The sequence below is a fragment of the Vicugna pacos genome, chromosome 8 (genome assembly GCF_048564905.1).
Source record: "Vicugna pacos chromosome 8, VicPac4, whole genome shotgun sequence".
NCBI classification, from domain to species: Eukaryota; Metazoa; Chordata; class Mammalia; order Artiodactyla; family Camelidae; genus Vicugna; species Vicugna pacos.
The window spans coordinates 20,999,601-21,023,923 of NC_132994.1; positions in this window are offsets into that span (position 1 = coordinate 20,999,601).

Sequence of the window (24,323 nt, forward strand, 5' to 3'; positions counted from 1 at the left end):
TTTTTTTATTTTTTTAATTTATTTTTTAAAAAATGGGGGGGTAATTAGGTTGGTTTATTTATTTATTTTTATATATCTTTTTATTTAAGTATACTTAGTCTACAATGTTATATCAATTTCTGGTGTACAGCATAATGCTTCAGTCATACATGAACAGACATATATTTGTTTTCACATTCTTTTTCATCATAAGTTACTACAAGATACTGAATATAGTTCTCTGTTCTATACAGTATGAACTTGTTGTTTATCTATTTTATATGTATATTTTATATAGTATCTGCAAATCTGAAACTCCCAATTTATCCCTTCCCAGCCCCTTCCCCTCCGGTAACCATAAGTTTGTTTTCTATGTCTTTGTGTCTGCTTCTGTTTTGTAAGTAAGCTTGTTTATCTTTTTTCTTTAGATTCCACATGTAAGTGATATCATATGGTATTTTTATTTCTCTTTCTGTCCTACTTAGAATGACAATCTCCAGGTCCATTCATGTTTCTGTAAATGGTATTATTTTATTCTTTTTTATGGCTGAGTAGTAGTCCATTATGTAAATATACTCCACTAACATCCAGACAGAAAATCAATAAGGCAATAGAGATACTGAATAACACAATAGAACAGTTGGACTTGGTTGATATTTTTTGGGGGACTTTACATTTGTAAAAAACAGAATATACATTCTTTTCAAGTGCTCATGGAACATTCTCTAGAATAGACCACATGCTTGGGCACAAAAGAAGCCTCAACAAATTTAAGAGGATAGAAATTATATCAAGCATTTTCTCTGACCACAATGCCATAAAACTAGAAATCAACCACAGAAAAACAAAGGAGAAAAAAACAACAGCATGGAGACTAAACAACACAGTACTCAAAAACCAGTGGGTCAACGATGAAATCAAAGAAGAAATTAAAAAAATACCTTGAGACAAATGACAATGAAAACACAATCACCCAAAATCTATGGGATGCAACAAAAGCAGTCCTAAGAGGGAAGTTCATAGTAATACAGGCCAATCTCAAATAAACAACCTGAACTACCACCTAAAAGAATTAGAAGAAGAAGAACAAACAAAACCCAAAGTCAACAGAAGGAAAGAAATAATAAAGATCAGGGAGGAAATAAAGGGCAGATTTAAAAAAAATAGAAAAAAGGCAGACCAAGGGCTGTTTTTGAAAGAGTATTTATTTTTAATGGAGGTACTAGAGATTGAATCCATTACCTGTGCATGCTAAGCATTCACTGTACTGCTGAGCTATACCCTCCCCTCCACCCAGCACAATGTTTTAAACTTTACTGTCCATTTCCTAGATACAAGCCTAGTCCAGGACTCGTTTCTTCCTGCTTTATACATGGACTTCTACTCCCATTGCCACACTGTGAAAACAAAATATTTCCATATGTATCATAAACACTGAAAAAAAGAACATTAAAAGTTTGATAGGAAAGTTATCTGTCCTCTAAGGCTAAAAAAAACACGTATTGCTATAGCAGACATCTATCCTCAGGTAGGTCTGAAAGATCAGATGTCTCACCCAAGCCCAGCAGTACTGCCCTTACCTGTCATAGGAGTATGATTCCTTGTGTTTCACTTCTATGTGTTCCTTAGTCTTGGTAGCAGCACTCAGACCCAGAACTATCACACTCAGGGCTGATTCCTCAACTTTCACTCCTTTTTCTGATGAGCATGTAATTAAGTATCTTGTATAAGATTTAGGACCTACATAGAGTGACAGCTAAATCTGGATCTCAGGTGTACTCATTCTCAGCCAAGCCCTTTCCTGTATAGGGGATACGCTAGTGATGCTGGAAGATACTGAAAATGAAATCTACTGACATCTCAATTTCTCACTTTGGCCAAAATATAAACTAGTGATGGAAGCGGTTTCTGATGAAAAAACAAATATGTATGTTGAAAAGAGATTGGTCTATGCAGTGTCTCCCAGAGAGAAATTTCACTTGACTTTAAATACTTTAGACTTACAGGTTAAGGATTGCTTATGATTCCATTTCTCTCATGGGACCAAAGACTAAATAAAATTTGAAATAATTAGCAGATGTGTCAAACATGTCTAAAATATAAAACACCTAAGTGATGTTTGTTGATGTAATTCAAATATTACAAGTGAGACACAGTGAAGTGAGGAGGATGGATGAAGAAAGCTGTGGCAAATGATGACTAATAATGTGAAAACACTGACGTTTCATAATCAGAAAAAATTACATCTGGTTTATATAAACTATATTATCATCACAAAACTCTAATATGAGTATACCTCTTGAAGCATTTGGAATTTGGGGAAAGTTTGGCATTTGCAATTTGGGGAAAACACTGTAGCTTTTGGAATGGACCAGAGCCCTCTTGAAAACTCTTGTGTTTCCTAGATGAGTAACGTACTCTCATTGGTTTTTCTACATCTCTCTCTCTCTCTCTTTTTAATGGAGGTACTGGGGTCGAACCTAGGACCTCATGCATACTAAGCACGGGCTCTACCACTGAGCTATGCCCACCACTCAATCTTTCTTCATCTCTTCACCTGAGGAGCTGTGTGCCATGCTGTTTCCCTTCCGAGGGCCTCCTGGTCAGCTGAAAGCACTGCAGACCCTGTCAAGAGCTTTTTGCCTGCTACCAAACCCTTACGTCTGGTGGCAGCTGGGTCAGCAAGCTGGCTGCTTCAGCTCTGCCTGCTGGAGGGGTGTTCTTCTCTCAGTGCTTTGAGGGTCGGTCCTGAGAAGATTTCGTGTTAGTATATCTCATGCTGTCCATGTAGGACATCTACTGTTAGTAGGCATGATTATGCATGAACATAGTCATGTTTTTAATCAATCACCACTCTGTTCTGTTACCATGAGACTTACCTCCAAGTCATAATTGTCTGACACTCAATTTCATCTTGGAGAGGAGCAGTTTCAATGAGCCAGTGGAGTCACTGTTTTCTATCCCATAATCAACATTGCACAACATCTGAATGACTTCTAATTCTCAGAACCAGGCCAATGAATTCTCCCATCAAATTTGCTTTAATTATTGGTTCCTGCCTCAGAACATAGATAGTCATAATTTTGGAGGTTATGCAGGTTTTGAGACAGCAAAATTCTTCAGTCAGGCTGGGATGGGCCATTGTTTGATTCCTAGGTATTGATTGTGCTATGCGGCAAACAAAGCTTTCAGAGATTCTTTGAATCAAGCACATACGTCTTAAATTGTATCTTTCAAGGACCTTATGAATTGTAATTATAGATGCTGGAGAATAAGACACAACTAACTTCACATGTTTGTTCATAAATAAGCCTATAACTTGAGCCTTCATTTTATATTCAGAAAGATATTTCAGTCAAACCTTAGTCCCTTTTATTTGGGTCTATTCACAGAAATTATTCATTGGAACCTAAAGAAAAAGGCCATAGTTTTCACCTTTAAAATGATTGACTTTTCTTTTATTAGTGTATCACTAAATTAACTGTTGTTTCTGAGAAGCAATCTGTTCCTTTTTTTTTTCTCTTAGTGTGGATGCACTATTGGTATTGGCCAGTTACTGCTGCAATAATGCTGCATAATAAAAATACCCAAACTCAGAAATTTACAACAATAGGCATTCATTTTTCTTCATCTTAGTCCTAACAGTCATATTTAACCTGCTTTGGGATGCTGGCCATCGTGTCTCCAAGCTGAAGCTGGGTTAGGTCAGCTCCACGTACTTTCTTATTCTTTGTGGAATGCCAGCTATCTGGGACTTATTCTTAGCACAGAGAATTACTGGCATGAATGGGGATAAGCAGGATACTTGATGTCTCCTGTGGCCTTTGCCTGGAGCTAGCACATCCTGACTTCTTCCACATTCCATTGGCCAAGTATGTCCCATCAATTCCAGCATCAGCGGGGCAGAGAAACACACTGTGCCTCTAGTGGGAGAACCATGAGGTCACGGCAAAGGGTGTGGCTGTATGGACCTAGTTAAGGGAGGTTGCAGTGATTCTGTACTACACTAACGGAAGAATAACGCTGCTGCCGAAATTTGAAATATCTGATGTTCTTCCTTTCCATCACTTTTGTGGCAGTAGCATAACTGTGACTTTGTTCCTTGAAAAATATTGGCTGAGATTTGGAAACACGATGAAGCCTTCATAGGACATAGGCTTGGGGCATGCCAGGTATCTAGGATAATGCAAAGAGAAATAGAAACCTCACATAAACAACAGCATGTGGATACAGGTAGAAGATAAAATTACAAGTCTGTTTTTAAAAAGTTAGTTTAGCAAATGAGTCTAAGAATGTCTAATTATTGAATCGGTATTCTGTCACTATCCACTTGATGTCCCAAAAGTCATTTTCCTATGTTCAAGGGAAATCATAGCTCTGATCCAACTTTCTTTATAAATTGAGGAACAAAAATTGAAAAAAAATTAGTAAGGGCCAGTCCTATCCTACATGTGTCTCCTAACTTGGTTCACTTCCCCTCCAATCAATGACATATCAGAATCAGAGCACAGCTAGCTCAGATCTCTCATGTTCTGCTAAAATGAGGATTTTGCATCGGAAATAATGGTGGTCATTGCTAAAGTAGTTCTAAAGTATTGGGAAGATATTATCGAATAGAGGAATTAACAGTCCTTTTAGAAACTCTAAAGGAGATCTAATTGTTTCAACTTCAAAGTTACATGAATAAATCTTCCTTGTGTATTTTAGTACCTATGTGCATAATATTATCTTGCATAATACAGTAGTACAATAGAAGAAAAGAATACATGAAAGCCATCTTTTAAAAATATGTACCTGCAATGATCAGGAACCGTGCAATTTAATTGTAATGGAAATCCTTTTGTTTGTTTGTTTGCTTCATTTGAGAATAAGTTGGTATCAAGAATTGTTATTCTCGAAAACCACCGAAATGCAGTGTAAACTATCTTGTTTTCTCATAAATGGAGCTTAAGAGTGTAGTGGAGAGCATGGGTGTATGTTACAGACAGGTCTGTATTTAATTTCTTGCAAGCTAAATCAAGGGAAATGAAACAAACCTGAAGATAGTTTGGGAAGCAATGCTTAGGTATATTTAGATTTAGGATGTGTTTCACTACTTTCATTAAGTTTTGTTTCATTGAGGTAAAAGTAGTGAATACTAACATACACACAGTTGTTGAATAAAGTTTGACCCAAATCATATCGGGGCAAACAATGGAGATTTAAGAGTCAGAGGTAGTATGTGCTTCTGGGTATTTCACTCCAGTTCAGTTGAATTCAGTCTGGGGATTACCTAGAGCATGCCAGACACTTCTTTAAAGTATGGAGATCCAGAAAAGAATGTATTTTGTTCTGAGACCTTAGGGAACTTACAGGGATAGCAGTACATTTACAAGGCAAGTAAGTGGCTTTGATTTGACTAGAATAAATTTGATTTCTCCCTATTTTAGTTAAGGACAACCAAAGCTACTGAGTAGACATTCTAGAGATGCTTTGCTGGATGAAATGTCAAGGCAATGGGAAGGAGGCATCTTCTGGGGAAGCAAGTTTCACAGATGATGGCTCTGGACTGAGACAATTTTAACTTTCACTGTTCTCCTTATTCCATGAGACAAAAGGCAGCGTGCGTTTGCAGAGCTGTGACAGTGAAGTGAAAAATAGAACATGTGTAAAATACTGAGCCACGCCAATTTTCTACTTTTTAAAATAACGTTATTGGCTTGATTCCTTCCATAAGTGCTAAAATTTGAAATGAAAAGAAATGGAAATGATAACATCAAATAACTGTTTATAGAATTAAATGGACTCACTAGAAGCCAAGGAATCTTAGACCCCAATAATACAATTCAGAAAAATTTCTGAAATTGATTTTATAGGAAACAGCTTTACTTTTAGAGTTTTAGCTCCAGACTTCCAACTCATACCTCACTTTTAGTGTAAGTTCGGTGTGGTTTTCTACACCTTTTACTTCTGCACATAGTCCAAGCCAGTGGGTATAAATGGTCCGAGTGAGGACTCCAAGGCCCTGAAAGCCTTAATCACCAAAGAAGTTTCAGCCACGTTCAATATGTCCCCTTTATAAAGGCAGAAAAAGGACTGTGATATGTTAGAAAGGTTATGGACAGCAGGTTGTAGTTTTCCTTAAGCTAAACGGAAGATAGCACTAATCTTGTATATCGCCAGTTGGAGTCTACACCTGATTTAAGTTTTATATATAAACAAGTATACTTTGAATTTCACTAGGGTGTGTGTATGTGTAAGGACTTCTAAACTCATCATTGCCTAAAGGTTTAGGATCTTGAGACCTTCTTGGGATATCTATGATCTTTAAAACTTCTTGAATGTTCAGATTTAATATTCCTATTTGGGACAGTTTGCAAACAACCCTGGAAGTGTGTAGTCATAAGTATGAGAAGGAGTCACTTACTTTCCATCAACCTTGAGATTTCACAATTCTTCCGGGTCAGAAATACTTACACCCTCATCTCCTTATGCCCAAGTATCATCTTCTTGGAAAGGCCATGCGTTACCACCCCAAATAAAATATCATTTCCTTCCCTGCTAATCTCTGTCCTTATCCTGCTTTGTTTTTCTTTATGCTGTTTGCACATTTTGTGTTCAGTTTTCTGCCCCCTAGACCCCACACTAGAATGAAACTCCATAGGAGCAGGAACTTTTTCTGATTTATTTATTTCTATATCCTCAGAACCTAAAACAATGCCCTGCACAATTAAGTGCCCAATAAAGGTTTTCTTTTTTTTAATGAATGAATAAGCTTGGAGAGAGAGGTTAGTTAACTGCTCAGACACCATCTCAATTCATCTTTTATTATGAACATGGTAACTCTCGTTAGGGGTTGAACAGGTAATTGAGGATTTTCAATTCTACTTGCCTGCATCTTGTAAGGGAAAATATATGCCATTGTGGTGCCTGAGAATTCTAGAAGTCACGAATATCTTGATCTATAGCTCTAGAATCAGGGTCCACTTTAGCAATAATATTTTTTATCTTTTATCTTTACATGCATTGGCACAGTGACATGCACACACACATATGTATGCCACGTGACTATTACCTTAAAAATTTACATGTTGGATATTTTATTAACAAAATTTATAATTGTTTCTCTTTTAAAAAAATCTATCCAATATTTATTTCTGTTACCCTTCATTCTTGCACAAACTGAACTTTTTACACTGTGAGTTAAATTGATCTAATATGAAATCCAGTTTAATTATTAAATTTGGTTCAATATTTAATTTGGTTTAATAAAAGTGATCTTGCATATAATGTATGCATTTAATTGATATATTTAGGACAGGATAATTTTGAATAGGTTAAATATTTAATGTAGAGTAATTTTTTAAATTATTCAGGATTAAAAATAGAATAGATCTATGTTATCAAAGTAGTGAGCAGATAAATGTCATGATTTAATAAATTTCTGCTCGCATTTGTGAAAGACTGCCATTACTTAATTTCTGATCACCAATTTGTCTTTGTCTATGGTCTGACTAGGAGCTCTATCTTATTAAAAAGGAAAGAACCTGAAGGTCTTCAATACCACAAAATCTTTCTTCCTTATCTTTGAGATACCTAACACCAACATCATTTTACCTATTTTTCCTCACATTTTAGTCATTCGGATTCTTACTCATACATTATGAGCATTATTGTGTCTTTTAAAATAGAGGATGTTTAAAATGAGTTAGCACTCCCTTCTCCTTCCTCATTCCTAGCTTACACGCCTTCCAGAATTGCTCGCTGTCAGTTTCCTAAGCCACAACTCAGACTCCATCTTTGCACTTCTTGTCTGTATACTTTCAAGTCCACAAATAACTGCTGCTTGGCTCAGTGTCATCTTTGGTTTCTCTCTCTTTCTCATCCCTCCCTCCTTGTTTAAGTCCAGGTTTTATCTTTCCTGTTCCCACTGGGTAGCTCAGGCTTTTAGCTCATTCCTCCCTGTTATTGTAGTTGTTTCCTAAATGGCCTCCCCTGTCAATTTCTTCTCTTGCTGCTGTCATTTCACTGTCATGCTGGTGGTGGGGTCCTGCTCACCATCCCTGCTCAAAAGATGAATTCATATGACTGGGCACTGCAGTCAAAGCCTCCCCAAACAGCCCTTAACATACTAGTAGGTTCTCAAGGCCCAGGATGTGTTTTAAAGTTCTCTTTTTAATTTTAATAGCCTCTTGGAATATGCGTGGCTTCTAGGAGCTGGGGGAACTCTCAGCTGATGTTCAGCCGGAATCTGGGACCCTTAATCCCACAGCCATAAGAACACAGATTCTGTCAACAATCTGAGTAAGTGTGGAAGTGAATGCTTTCCAGTCTAGTCTCCAGATGAGAATGTAGCTCTGCTGACATCTTAATTGCAGCCTTGTGAGACTGTGAGCAGAGGACCCAGTTATTGCTGTTGTCAAACTGGTGACCCGTAAACACTGAGATAATGAACGTGTATTGTTTTAAGCTCCTAAGTTTGTGGTGATTTGTTATTCTGCAATGGAAAACAGATATGGTTGTTTAAACTAAGTAATTTAGGCCAAGAAAAATTCCCCAACACTCATAGCACTACAGCACCCTCACATACTTTAAGTTCAAGCTTTAAAAAGGCTACTTGTTGCAACATTAGAGCACTTGCTCTTCTCTGACAAGGGAGTATTTGTTTACATCTGTCTGTGCTCATGAAGGCTTTTCTTACAGAGTTTCCAAAAGTGGGGGACACGTTCTACTTGACACAGGCTAGACATCATTGGTAGATAGTTATGTGCATAGACATAATATTCAATCAGTTTGTTTTTTTTTTTTTTTTTGGTGGTGGAGGTAATTAAATGTAGTTATTTATTTTTTTAATGGAGGTACTGGAAATTCAACCCAGGGCCTCGTGCCTTCTAGGCATGCACTCTATCACTAACCTGTACCCTCCCTACCTCAGTCAAATTTTTATCACAGCTCAGAGAATTTTTCCTTTTCAGTTTTCTTATCATCTAACTTAGTCTTCTTGAAATGCCAAAAAAAAAGTACCATAAACTGGATAGTTTAAATAATAGAAATTTATTTTCTCACAACTCTGGAGGCTGGAAGTCCCAGATCAAGGAGCCAGCAGAGTTGCTTTCCCGTGAGAGCTCTCTTCCTGACTTGCAGACGTCTGCCTTCTTGCTGTGTCCCCCACATGGCAGAAAGAAAGAGAAAGCAAGCTTTCTGGCATCTCTTCTTATAAGGGTACTAATCCTATTATGCGGGCTTATCCTCATGACATCATCTAAGCTTAATTACCTCCCAAAGGCCTCATCTCCAAATGCCATCACACTGGGTGTAGGGCTTTATCGTATGAATTCAGGGGGACACAGAAGAATCATTGCAGCATCCTTTTGTTACTGCTTCAGATGAGTCTATTTTATCTCAGTATTTTGTGTTGAATTCCTTTTTTAAGAAGGAATGCAGACCTGGGCTGAACCTGACTGTTCAGTGTCTTTGGTAACAACAGAAGCTACATCAAATACACAAGTTTCAACATATTTATATTTTAGCTTCAGCTTCTCTTTGTGGCAGATGATACTTTTTTTCACACTATGGAAGTCCTAAAAAGTCTTCTTTTTAAGTGTATTGATTTAAAATTTAATAAACCTTGAATCATATGAAGGAAAATATGAAATAACTATTCACAGAGGTATTAACATAGGCTTTAGATATGATCCCTAATGACTGGACTTCAGGAAACTTCGTTCCTTGTATTAAATCCTTCCTTCCCACTTGTTCCTCATGATCCAGCTCACAGGTGTCCTTCTCTGAAAGCCTTCTGAAACCTACCTTAATTAATGAGCACCCTTAGTGATTCCATAACTTAGCTCAAAATACTATTAGAGTATGTATCAACTCATTAAAATTTGTTTCTCATGATATTTATAAATTCTTGATAGACAAGCTGGACCATGTCTCACCCTTTTGAATATTTTCAGTCTTTAATATGGTGCCTGAACACAGGAGAAATGTGTAAATCATTTAAAATAAGTTACTACTATATACAGGATGTAATACTGGCCAGCACAGTACTTACATAAATAAATAAGACACCTTACCTACATTCTTCACAACCTTAAAATTAAATCACCTAAGTGAATCTTATCAGAAAAGACTTAACAATAGACAAACAAGACACAATTGAATAGGAGAGTGCTATCAGTTACAAAGTAGTATGAAATATTGTCAATTAACTTCAATTTAACTTAATTGTATTCTTCAAATTTTCCAATTAAATAAGTTTATTTTTCAAAAACTCCTATTGCAAAGCAAAAAGAAAGAAATAATTACATTTGAGAAAATTTTAGCAAGTAGATGAAGCTGTTTCCTTGTCACTAATCATTTCCGTAATAAATTTTAAACATTTAAAAGCTTCATTACCTTTTAATGTAATTTATCAATCACTTATTGTATTTCTACTAGGTGTAAAAACACCTACACTCTTTAAAATTATTAATGTATAATATAGTAGTGGCTGATGAAGAATAGCTAATCGACACAGGGAATGAATAAAGAAATATAATCTTTATCCTATTTCCGAAAACCATTCTTACAAAATTATTTATTGGTGACATTTACTTACTCTATCAACACTCAATTAGGTTGTATATATTCATTGATTTTTTTTCCTTTCATTCTTAAAAAAAAAAAAAGCTGTGCAAAGTAGACTATAGAACTGATTGTTTAAAGACGGTAAGACAACAGTTGCCCCGAGGGAGTGGAGCTGGAGGTGGTGCCTTCACTTGCATTCTGGTCTTGACTTGGCTAGGGCTCCGGCTTCCGGGGGGAGGGAAAGATGCTGCAGGTACCTAGGGGGCAGGCCATGGCCATGTTTAAAAAAAAAAAAGACCAAGAAGTTTCTTTTTAGGGTAAGTAAATAGCATATAATGTTCAGTAACAGTAACAAAAAATTTCAACTCTTAAATTTTAAACTGATTTTAAGTAACTTGTTACTTATCTAAGGAAACAAAAGGGAAATGATTTTCTTTATTCATTCAAACTATAGATGCGTCTCTGTGCTATCAAATATTGAATGAAAACTTTACAGAAAATTCTGTGTAGCTGAGTGCTTTCTGCTTTTAGAAAGAAGACCATTATCTAAATAAATTCAGTCTTCAGGTTATTCGTGACAGTGCAGTGTTTGAGCTGCAGTCGGTGTTCGTGGTGGAGGAACTCTTTGTACATGCAGTGTAAACAGCAGTTGGAGGGAAGAAAATCTACTTATATCTAAATGCTTAGCTGAACAAATGCCTACCTTAATCAAAGGAAAATATCAAAATTCCAGCTTTTTTGAAAAATAAATTTTAAGGCCAAGTATTTGGATCCTGAAATTTTTCACTTTTTATCTTCAGGTTTAGTGATCACGAAATATACTGAATTAACTTCTTCCATGTTGAGAAAAAAATGCAGTAGCATATCTGAAATTATCCTCATTGTTTAAGAATATTAATTGAAGAATTCCTATGCTGTGATTGGTTTAGCTGCAATTTGCCTGCACTTGATAATATTATGGATGCAGTTTGAATAAAAAAGCTTCAGATATTCTTCAGTATAATAAATGGAAGGAGGATTGCCATAGAAATCGCAATATTTAAAAGTCCTTAGCTTGAGCAATGAAATTAAATTATTACAGTGTTGCTCTGTAATGAGAAAGGGAATTTTTTCCCCCTTAGTATTATAGATCTATGTGGAGACATAGGGCAAAATAAGTGAGAAATGTGGTTCAATTGACCCTGGAAGGGAGAAGTTATTTCATATGTCGGTAGAGGTTTAAAACTCATTTGCCATGCATTTCTTGTTATTGCATTTTAATTATAGTGAGTACACATATGCTGACAGTGCATGAGATCATATTTGTTAAATGGTCCTCAACTTATGCAGTACTCATCAGAAAGCCTCCAGGATTACACAACATACAGTCTTTGTTATGCTTGGAAAATAAAGAGCGGCTCTATTAGGTATTATTTCAAGGATAAGGGTATGAACTGAAGAAGTACATTCTAAAACTTTAAATTAGACAGCAAGAAGACCTAAAGGTCTTCCTCAAAAGAAAAACAGGTATTAAATAGCTTTAAGGGAATACAAATCAGAATAATTACTTTGATGGTAGATATCTTGAATGCCTATATAAATAGATATAAATATCACATAGTAGAAAATGTCGTGAAGCATATATATATGTACCAAAGTGAGTTTAGTTCCTGAGAGTATTAGGCTGATGAGTCAAAGCTGAGGATTAATTCTCCATGTGGACCAGTTATCTCTGCTTTGTTCTAAAGCTACATGCTGCTGTGTTATCCCCAATTAACTTCCACAACTACACATACTTGCTCACAAAAAGGGCATTCAGATCTGTTCCCTGGTCCAGGAATAAACAGCTCAAGGATGTGACATGCTTCCCCAAATCTTTGTTAGTTTTTATTGGATCATCTTTCTTTTTCTTCAAATTTTAGCAAAGTCTTTTGTTGGATTCATGAATTTCAGATATCTTCTAATTTTGGCTTGCCTTTTCACTCTTTTCATGACCTCTCTTGATAGAGGTTCTTAATCTTAATAAAATGCAATTTTTATGTCATTTCTTTTATTGTTAGTACTTTCTTAAGTCTTCTTTAAGAAATATTTTCCTAACCCAAAATCATGGGTACATTTTTCTGTATTAAAATCTTAGAAAGATACATAATTTTATCTGTCACAATTAGATCTACAATTCATTTGGAACTGATTTTGCATGTCTACCCCATGAAAAACTGGCCCATAATTGTTTTTACTTGTACCAATCTTATTAGATTTTATTTCTACTTCAAACTTTAGATTTTATACTTCAGGTATGTCTCTTGTGAACAGTGTATACCAGAAACTGTCCAATATTTAACTGGCAAGTGTAATCCAGTCACATGTCATGTTATTACTGGTATATATGTATTTTTTAAACTAGAGTACTTTGTATTTTTCATTTGTCCTGCATTTTCCATTCTTCGTTTTTTTGGTTCATCTTTTGAATTGGTATTTATTATTATTATTATTCTATTATATTCCCTCAAATGCTCTGAAAGTTGACACTTGCTTTTTCATCTTTTAGTGAACTTCTGTTTTTTTATTGAGGTATAGTTGATTTACACTATCATATGAGTTTAAGGTGTACAGTATAGTGATTCTATATTTTTATAGATTTTACTCCATTTAAAGTTATTATAAAGTATTGGCTATATTCCCTGTGCTATATAATAAATCCTTGTAGCTTATTTATTGTATACATAGTAGTTTGTACCTCTTGATCTCCTACCTTTCTCTTGCCCCTCTCCCCACTGGTAACCATTGGTTTATTGTCTATTTCTTTGAGTTTGTGTCTGTTTTGTTATGTATATTCATTTGTTTTATTTTTTATGTTCCACGTGTAAGTGGTAACATCCAGTATTTGTTTTTCTCTGACTTATTTCACTAGGCGTACATAATACACTCCAGATCCATCTATGTTGTTGCAAATGACAAAATTTCATTCTTTTTATGGCTGAGTAATATTCCACTATATATATTATATATGATGGACACTTAAGTTGCTTCCATATCTTGACTATTGTTAATAATGCTGCTGTGATCTTTGGAGTGCATGTATCTTTTCAAATTAGTATTTTTGTTTCTTCAGATATATACCCAGACTGCTGGATCATATGAGTTCTATTTTTAATTTTTTGAGGAACCTCCATACCTTTTTCCATAGAGGCTGCACTAATTTACATTCCCACCAATAGCATACGAGGGTTGCCATTTTTCCACATCCTCCCCAACATTTGCTATTTGTAGACTTTTTGATGATAATCATTCTAGAATAACAGGTGTGAAGTGATAACTCATTGTGGTTCTGATGTACATTTCTCTGATGACTGGTGGTGATGAACGTCTTTTCATGTGCCTATCGGCCATCTGGATCTACTCCATACTCCCTTAGTTAGTCAAGGTCTCCCTCTCCTTTCCTCTAACCTTGCACAGCTGCCAAGGCCTGGGGGAGATTAATCTCAGGCTGAGGTGACATATTCACTCATGACATATTAAATTGCCATGGCATACCTTTGGGGAAGGTTGAGTCAGTTAATAAGTTAGTTACTTAGAGACAATAGAGCATCGTGATGAAAACAAGACCAGACGTGGGAGCCCAGCTTCTTTTGTCCACATCCTAGCTCTGCCTACAGCTAGCTATCACGGGCAATTATTTCACCTGTCTCTATCTTTTTGTCCTCATCCATAAAATTGGGGTAATACTTAAGGAGTTTTTCACAAGGACTAAGTGAGTGAACACATACAAGAGAACATGAACTATCACATAGTAAGTGCTAACAAATTATTAGGCATTATTATTTTTTCATCTTGAGACCCAGTCACTTACATTTCTTGATCAGTTACTGAGGGGCTGTGATTTGCACATGACACTTACTGTTGGGTATATATAACTGCCATTGTGATTGAGTTTTTTGTGCTCAGGCAAGAAGTGCTTGTGTGAGTAGAATAGGAATCAACATCTGCTTTGTTCTGAGTGCCTGTCTGCTTAGTTGGCCTTTTTTTTTTTTTTAACATAAAGGCTTCTAAACTGTACTGCAATTTATTTTGATGATCAGAAGCTCCTTGATTCTCAGTTTGATTTTATGGGCAGTTCTGTATTTGCTTAAGGATATTGAGGAAAATTTTAAAACTATTTTGATAAATTTTTATATTTAGCTTGCAATAATAAAATGCACTCATTGCTAAACATCTTGCTTATTAAAGTTTCTAAATTTCTGAAACTAAAAATATATTTTAGTCCAAAATTTTCTAGCCTCTATCCTGCTGTATTTTTCAGTTTAAACAAATTTTAATGAGTTTTTTTTTTATAATGGGAAGTTGTTTTTTAAATACTAGTGACATATTAGAAATGTATTCACTGGTATTAAGGTGAGATTGTTTTCTTGTAACTTTTAACCTTCAGCCTTATTTCCAAGAATTACTGTATATAAAAGCATTTACCTTCATACCCAAGACAGGAGCAAAAAGCCTGTCACATACTACTCAATAAATACAGTTTTATAGTGATTATTCCCCATATTTTTGCTTTTCCCACCACCTTAAGATCTTCCTTTGAACTTTGGGAGAATTCCTGCCTTATGATCTTACTTGTCCAAACAGGTAAAAGCCAGAGTGCTTGCTTCGCCAGTTTCCTCTGCAGCTGGGCACAGATATGGGACTCAGACTTTACCAGTAAGGTGAAGACTTCTGTTAGGCAGTGGGTGACTGGGGAAGAAGTTGTGTGGGGTTTGTGGTCAGAACTGTCCCAAGCTGGGGCATAAGGTCTCAAGTGTCTTTTGTGTTGGAGTAAACGGTGGGTTTTTGCCAGGAGTGGTGAGAGTAGAGCATGTTACAGAGGCCAAAGTCAGAGTGATTGCCATCTGGCAACACCTAGCCTAGCTCTCTGGCCCTGCTGAGATGCTGTGAACTTCTAATATCCTTTTCTTGACTCTTCTCTTTTTAGGCTGGCCTGAGAGACTTCGCTGTGTGTAACTCAGAATTCTGACATACAGTGTTGAATAATCGAACCCCTATTCTCAAAAAACAAACAAAACTCAAATTCCATTAAACATTCCTCATTTTAAAATAAATAAAATAGATTTTTCCCCAGGTCACCAAAATTTGGAGGACCAATTCTAAGTAACTATAAGAACTTAGAAACTATATGACAGGAATAAAATTCATGAAAATACCAAACTCCCAGATTGACATGGATTGATTGTTCTTAATGTGCATCTGTGAGCCACGCTGTCAACGGCAAAGTCACTTTGAGTCACAATGAGGGCTGCCCATCTAACAGCCCGAATCACTAGTCATGTCTCCGCTGATGTTTCTTCAGCTTCACTGGCACTTTCCTCTGATTGTTTATGAACTTGTCACTGTTCTTGAAGCTCAGTGCCTAGAACGGAAGGCAATACACCAGGCGAAGTCTGATATTTGCAGAAAGAAAGGAATTATCATCTCTCATTCTGGACATTGTACATTTATCAATGTCATTTAAGTTTATATTAGATTGGTCAGTGGAGTGAAGTTTTGAAATACAGTCGTTGATGGCTAAAGGTAAAATATGAAAATTATAGGTGTATTCTACCTTTAACCCCAGAGAAAAAGTACTCTATGAATGGAGTACTAGTTTATGGAACCACATCAAAGTCCAGATTCAAGCTAATTACAGTATTTTCCTGTGGCTCATTTTAATCACCCATGAATCAAAAAGATATCTGCACTTCCTTGTTCATTGCAGCATTATTCATAATAACCAAGATATGGAAGCAACCTAAGTATCGGTTGACAGATGAATGGATAAAGAAAATGTGGCTTATAGACACAGTCTAAAAACAAACAAACAAAAAAAGCCCATCTCATAAAATCAGAGTAAAATAATGATTACCAGGGACTAGAGAGAATAGGAAACTGGGAGATGTAGGTCAACGGGCGCAAACTTCCAGTTATCAGATAAATAAGTTCTGAAGGTCTAACACACAGCATGATAACTTTAGTTAATATGGTGTTGCATGCTTGAAATTTACTGAGTGTTTTTTAAGCATTCTTACCACACACACAAAAAGAGTGAACTGTGTGGGGTCATGGATGTGTTAATTAACTTGATCTTGGTAATCATTTCATAGTGTGTATATATATCAAATCATCACATTGTACACTTTAAATGTATACAATTATACTTGTCAGTTACTCCTCAATGAAGCTGGAAAAAAGAGAAACAGTATTCAAAGAAGATAGAGGGCAATGTAAACATAATCAAAATAATAGTTTTTCCAAGCGTTGTCTAACATGCAGGTGGCTAGTAAAAACAGTGGTTCGTGGGCCTCACCCCAGAAGCAAGGAGCAGGTGCTTTGACATATACTGAAGTGTGAGAGTGGACCATGGTAATTCTTCCCATGACAGCAAATGATGTGCTAATGATCATTCATAGCTAGATTAGTCATGTTTTGCCAGATACAATGGAATTTAAGCTATAAATTCTAATCTAGTTGGATCTAGACTTTCAATTCTATGTAAAAGTAATAATAATATTTGGAAAAATAATATTTTGCTTGCTGTGGAAATTTTTAGGTATTCACCAAGAAAGATGTTAGTTTTGCAAATTTCCTCAGAATCTGAACAGTAAAACAATGTCTAAACTAGATAGTGAAATACATACTTGAGACGTTTAAGATTTTTATTTTTTCACTGTGTTTCCCATTGCACATTGCCATGCAGAAATACACATGACTGAAGCGTAATTTAGATCAATTGGTTGGTGAATAAAATGAAAAAATATTGATCAAGACCATGAAAAAATCAATTGGATATTGATGGAAAGTTATGTAATGTAAGCTAAATCTGATAGGTTCTGAGAAAATGTGAAACCTCTTTGTGCTGAAATGACATAAAGAAATGATGTTGATTATGACTTATCTATGAATTTTTACGATCTTCAAAAGAGTAGCATCTACTGTTTCAGTGATTAGAATGGAAGTGAAAGGAACACAGTGGGGATTTGGTGAGAGTTGTCATGATAATGTGTCACTTGGTTGGTTGCATCGTTAGCAAGTTCGTGGTTTTGTCGAATTTTTAATCACATCAGATTCTAAATGTGAAGGTGAAGTTCAGCATTTTTCAGTGGTAGGCAAGGTGATGGGAAATAACGGAGAGTGGTCTGAACTCACAAAGAGCTTATGAAGCCACACAAGTCAGTATCACGTGGCTACACTGGTAACAAGTCTGGAGTTTATCCGAGGCACCCAGGGACCCAGTGTTCTCTCCCTCAGAGGGATTTAGTCATTTGGCTTGAAAGGCTTGTCATTTCAAGATTGTGACAGTTCTAAAGTTTCTCAAAGCATGACCTTTTTTTTGATTCTTGATCAACTCAGGCTCAAATTGAAAGCATAAAGAAAGACTTGAGAACAATTTCAAAGCTTTCACTTAAAAAATGCCTTTTTAAACTGCCATGCAGAACATTCTGCTAACAGGTTTTTCACTTTCACGTTCACAGTAAAGTTTTGGGAATTTAAAATCTCCCTAGCTTGGGATGGGGTTCATATAAGTGCTTTTTTACACCAGCAGCACGTTGAAACTATCGCTAGTGGAGAATCCATTTGCGATTAACTTCACACATCTTTTAAAAATAAAATTTGAAATGGGTTAGTAGTCTGTAAAATTAATCTCTCTTGAGTTTAACTTTTCTCTAATTGATAAATGCAATTTATGACCAATGGGGCATTTAACCATCTTACTTTTGTTTGCCTTAAATCTATGTAAACTTGAAATACAGTCTTCTTGACAAATAAGGTTACTAGAAACTAAATGGGAATTCTTATTTGCCACTGCAGTGGTGACATGAAGAATCACAACCTTTAGCTCAGGGCTACTAAGCTCTTAATAATGAGAGAAAGGTGTTCCATCTTCACCTATGGTAGAGCCACAATCACAGGGAACAAAAATAGCTGCCAAGGTTTCTCCCCAAAATATTCATGATAGTGAGAAAAATATTGATTTTAAATGCCAAGCAATGAAATATCTTTTAAAGTGTTCATTTCAATCCAGCTATTATTTTCCAAAAGAAACTGAATGGACTATGAAGTGTTTCATACTGCTGCTTCACATTTAGCACTTTTTTCAAGAAAAAATCCCAAGCAAGCACTTACCATTTTCCTCCCCCCTCCTGTGAGTATGTGTGCTTTTCTTCTTTACCTCTTGCAATCTCATTATTAAAAACAAAACAAAACAAAAAACCCTCATAAAGAGTAGGAGAAGACAAGCTAAATCAGAATAGAAGTGAGTTTGATTGATCTTTCACTTTAAGCAGATTATAAGCCAGATAATGTCTGTCAGATATGACATATGCAGAAGGGATATTACTTTGTTGAAGACATCACACAATGTATGTCTCAGCCCTGATGCTTTAGTGCATGAGCTTCTCCTTCATAGCATATCAAACTATACTATTATATGAGTCCTAGGATACTAATAATCTACCTTAAGACCCATTTGGGATTGATTATTTGCCACATCTTTACACATAAATGATGTAATTGCCATGACATCAATGTTAGCAAATTGTCATCTTTTTTGCAATTGATGTCTTTAATTTAAGGAGGCTTCTGGTTAAAGGTAAGAAAGAAATTGAGTCATTTAAAAATTATATCAGACTCTTCTTATGTATCACTTCAAATCCTCTTAGTGTCAACTTCAGCCATTACAGTACTGACTAGTTATGTCCAGACTTCAGCCAGGTTCTAATAGATGCAACTTGAGAGCAGTTTGTTGTGGGCTTGCCCAGGCATACTTCTTGCTTCCTGTTCTTGGGCTTCTTAGGTGCTGCCCCATAGGGCCTGTTGAAGAAAACAATTGGCATTCATCCACATACACCTTGGAAGTATGAGGGTATTGCTGTCCGGGGGAGCGTCTTGGTCAGAGGGAGACATAAGGAGCCCCTGGAAATGCTACCTCTTTTCGTCTCCTGGGTGGGTGGTTTAGGGATGCGTTTCTTAAGTTCCCCGGAAGGTTCGGGGAGAGTAAGCATCCGTGGCGGCGGCAGTGGTGAATGCAGCCGTACCTTCCTGACTGGCTATCCTCTCCTTCTGCTTTGCTTCCTCTTTACTCCCTGTGTCCTTCTGCCTCGTATCACACTGTGAAGCTACCTGCACACAGGACTTTTAAGTCTCTGTTCTTGGGGGATCCCAGAGTAAGACAGATTGATTCCAAATTAGTAAAATGTTTTTCAGCTTTGAAGGCTGTGTACAGATCAATTACTTGGACCCTAATAAATTCCAGAAATTCTCTATCAAATGATGACGCTGAGATGGAGACTTTGATAGGCAATTTCTTATTCTCAGTTCCCTTCAACTTTTTCTATAAGAACTGGGGGCAGAACTGATGGGCAGAAGCCCTCTTTTCATGGGAAATTCAGATGGCCTAACCTTCCCTATGCTGAAAGCTGGAAAATGCAATCCGAAGAGTTATTCAAAAAGTACTATTTCTGCCATAAATGCAGACTTAGTTTAAAGTCTTCCAAAATTTCCAGTGGTGGAAATAATACACAATATGCACATATCACCTACAGATAGCCTAAATGATAACTCCAAAGGATTTAATATGACACATCAAAATTATAAAATAACTTAGAATTGAATACTTGAATGGTGAGTGGGCTTTAAAGAGACTAGAAAACACATTTTAAATTTAGTGCATTTTTATATTTGTAATTCCCCCCGTTGTGGTTTCCCTATTATTACTGTCCTTGGTTTTATATCTAGAATTTTAGTTCCAAGTACTTTTTCTTAAGTAGGCTGCATTTTTTATATTTGGAAATCCTTATCATTTTAAATGGATAAAAATATATTAAAAAAAGCATAGAGTAAAAATCTTTCAAATATTGTTTTGAGGGAAACTTTAGTTTCAAAAGAAAACGTTTGCAAGTGAAATTTCTGGGCTAAGCCACCGCATTATTATTTACAATGAAAAGTCAAGTGGCTTTTTTCAAAGAAATGAAACACTTGTTATACCGCTTGGACTTCCACTTAGGTCATGATAATAGATGTAGTCCAGCAATTTTCCCCAGTGGAATATCTAATCACCTAAACCAAAAGTTGACAATATTTTACCAAGATTTACATTCAGTTCATTTAAAGCATTGAGTAGAAGTGCAACTGACTCTAAAACTCATATGGAAAATTTAACATGTAGCAGTGCAGATGTTGAGGCTAAGATTAACATTCAGGTATACTAAAACTGTTATTTGTTAAAAGTAGGATTTAATTGAAAGACAATGAAGACCCTTTCTTCCCAAAATACTCTCTTAATTCTACCTCCCTTGCACAGTGGAGATAAGAAAGAAAACTGACAGATTAAAAAAAAAATAAGTATTGTGTGTGGCACATACTAGGCCTTTTATAAATAATTTGAATTCTTATTTCTATCACCATTTCTATACTACTAGGGAGACAAAACAGTTTAGGAAGGATTAATTTCTTAATGGATGCTCTAGCTTTTTCTTTATAAGAAAAGATAACTGAAATTCTCGTATTTCGATCCCCTGATAACTCAGTGGAGTAGACTGCCACGTAATGAGAATGTCTCATTTTTTAATGCTGTGAACTTGTGCCTCCAACGTTGGTGGGCAGGTCTGCTACCTCCAGATCGCAGGCGCGGCGGAGCCGCGGGAGCTCCATGGACGTGTGAAACTCCGAGCTGCAGGCTGTGGTTTCATTAAGTGCACTTGGCTTTCCTGCTGCTTTTCTTCCTAAGCTCCACCCTGAAAAGCACAGGCCCCTTTAGCAAAATTAAGGAAAGGCAGAGTGATCTCTCTTTGGGCAATCGCCGTGTGAAATAGATTAAGAAATAGACTCGCTCATGCCAGCAGGCAGCACCTACAGACTGACAAATCTTCACAGGCTCAATTCACGGAACAAAGGGAGCAGCCAGTGTGACTGGTCTTTATTTATCTTTTCTCGCAAAGGTATATATGTGTGTATGTGGGGAAGGGGGTAGAAATTTCTCCCCAGAGAAAGCAGGAAAATAACTAAAGGAATATAAGGAAAAATGATAGTTTGAAGAATAGTTGTGTATGTTTTGTTATTGTTGTTCATTTTGTTTTGTTTTGTTTTTGCCTATCATGTTTACAAAAAATAATTACACCTAAAATACATAGCAAAAGTTTTATACTAAACTACCATTCCAGAGCTAATCTGTTAAATCATGTTACTTGTCGTGAATATGCCTCCTGGCAACCTTCAGTGCAGTTGTAGACGGTTAATTGTCCCTCTCCTCTTCTTATGTCACAATGACCAGAATTTTCTTCCAAGGAAAATGTTGTCCTAGGCTTAGGCAAAGTAGGGTCAGACTAGCCCCGAGAGCAGTGTGGCATTTCCCCAAGTTTACATCAGTTTCTTATTTTTAGATGTTGCTTGGGGGGGAAGAGAATAAAAGCATGGGACAGATCAAACCTGCTAAGTCATGGCATTTTGTTTGGAGCATACAAATCCCACACGGTTGCTGACTTCCGAAAAATTAACAAAGACTGAGAACATGTTCCTGGAGTGGTGTATGTCTGAGTGGGAGCTGATAGCTAGCACTGGTCACCAGGATCCTGGATTCATTTGACCAGTCCAGTGTTTGCTGAATAAACAGAAAGGTCACTGAGGATCCATTGACTCACCGTGACAGCCCCTGAGTGAGCTTGAATTTGTCCCTTTGGGAAAATAAATGCAGCGTCATTGAGAGACACAGGGGACTCCAAAGTTGAAATGAAGTCTATTGTTAAATGAGAACATGATCTCAGAGAGAGAAGGGGCAACTTCTCCAGTGCAACCAGTGCACTGCATCGTGCTTGGGAGGATGAACCTCAGGATGAGGTGTGAGAGACTGTGGGCTGAGCTATGGGAGATTCAGGAAGATTTGTAGTTCAAAATCAGGAGGAAATTCCCATGGAGCTCCTCACTAATGCTTAAGTGGTACATGAAGGGGAGAGGATGCCTTCTTGCAATATGTGAGGCTGTGTGAAAAGACACCAGGTGAACCAACTAATGTGGTGCATCGTGAATGTTTTTTTTCACATTTCATGTAGAGAATCTAAACCCAAGAGCCAGTGAGGGACCAGGGCAGTCCAGGAACAGCTTCAGACACAGGAGGAGTAACTCGTTCTGTAAATCCTAGAACTTGGTTCTCATGGGTGGTACTTCTTTCTAAAGGACACTGGGAGTTGATGAAGGGATTGGTTTGCTGTTGTCACAAGTTTGGAGGAATGACAGCCATTTAGGAAGAGTGAATAGGTTGCCTGCTACCCAGCACTGAGCAGGAAAAACAGCACACTGAGAAATTGTCTTAATTTTTACAGGATTTTGGAATATCCCATCAGATATTTTTGTGAGTCAGAAAATGATTTTACTTTTCTGAGTCTAGAATGTAACTCTTTTATACATTTAAACACAAAGTAAGTGTTTCTTTGCATGATCATAATGTATACTGAATCACCCAGATTGCAAATATTGTGTAAATCTAGGGAAGTGCGCACTTTATTTCATCCAGAACTGTTAACACTATTTTTTATCATATAACAAACAGAAAATCACATTACCAATGCTCTTGTTGTAGTGGAATTTGTGTAGCAAATGAAACACATCTGAATCAGTAAGCTTTTGTGGCTCTTTCATTTAAGTTATTTCTAATAGATGCAAGTGTTAAACTACTTTAGTTTGTATTCTAGTGCAGCTCTCACACATTTACAAGTAAACTATACATTGTCTTATGATAAATTACATTCCTCTTATTTCCCTTTTATGTGTCATGACATTAGATTCTTTGAAATTGTATGTACTGTAGATTATATTATCTATGAATTTCATTTCAGCATAGTGGGAAGGATGTCAAATGTTTGTAATAAAAGGGAAAGTAGGCCTGATAAGATTGAGAATCTTCTCCCAGGTTCTAGAAAATACTCCTTGGGAGACGTGGACATGAGGACATTCTGAAACCTGCATTTTCTGTTCTCTATCTATTGCAGACCTAGTGTGAGGCTTGTGATGAGTGACATCGTATTTCTTTTTTTTTTTTTTCTCATTTTACCAAGACCATTTTGATTTGTGGGATTTCTGGTAGTTTTGTCCTTCTTATAGGTGAAGATGCCATTACCATTATTTTGGGGAATTCATCAGGGTATACCTTTTGATTACATGAAAGAAAAGCAAACATAACACAGTTGTTCTGAAAGGAAAATGTTACCTTTTGCAGGTTGAATATGCAGGTTGATGGGGGTGTGTTGTTTGCTAATGCAAATTGGAGGCATCCTTATCAACTGTCTGAATGCATCTGGAAGCATCATCTGTGACTTTGATGATGGGAAAGAAATTGTTTTCCCAAACTCAGTGTTTGTCCCAGATCTGCAGTTCGCTGACATGGCGTTAGTAACGATGTGACCACGGAGACTTTGGGAATGTATAGCGTATTAGTTTGCCTGCCTTCCTGGGGCTTAGAGCCCACACATAAAGGTGTTAATAGATAGTCATGTGAGCATTAGTGTCCCTCTAAAGGTCGTCTGTTGAAACTTAATCTCAGGTGTGATGGCATTTGGAAGTTGGGCCTTTGGGAGGTGCTTCAGCCGTGAGAGGGGGGCCCTCATGTCACTGCCCTTGTAGATGAGGTGCCAGAGAGCCTCTTGCTGCTTCTACCATATCTTTGGAAAGATGGCCATCTGTGAACCAAGAAAAAGGCTTTCCCTGGACACGGAATCTGCTGGCACTTTGATCGTGGTCTGATGCCTCCAGAACTGTGAGAAATAAATTTCTGTTGTTGACAAACCGCCCAGTCTGTG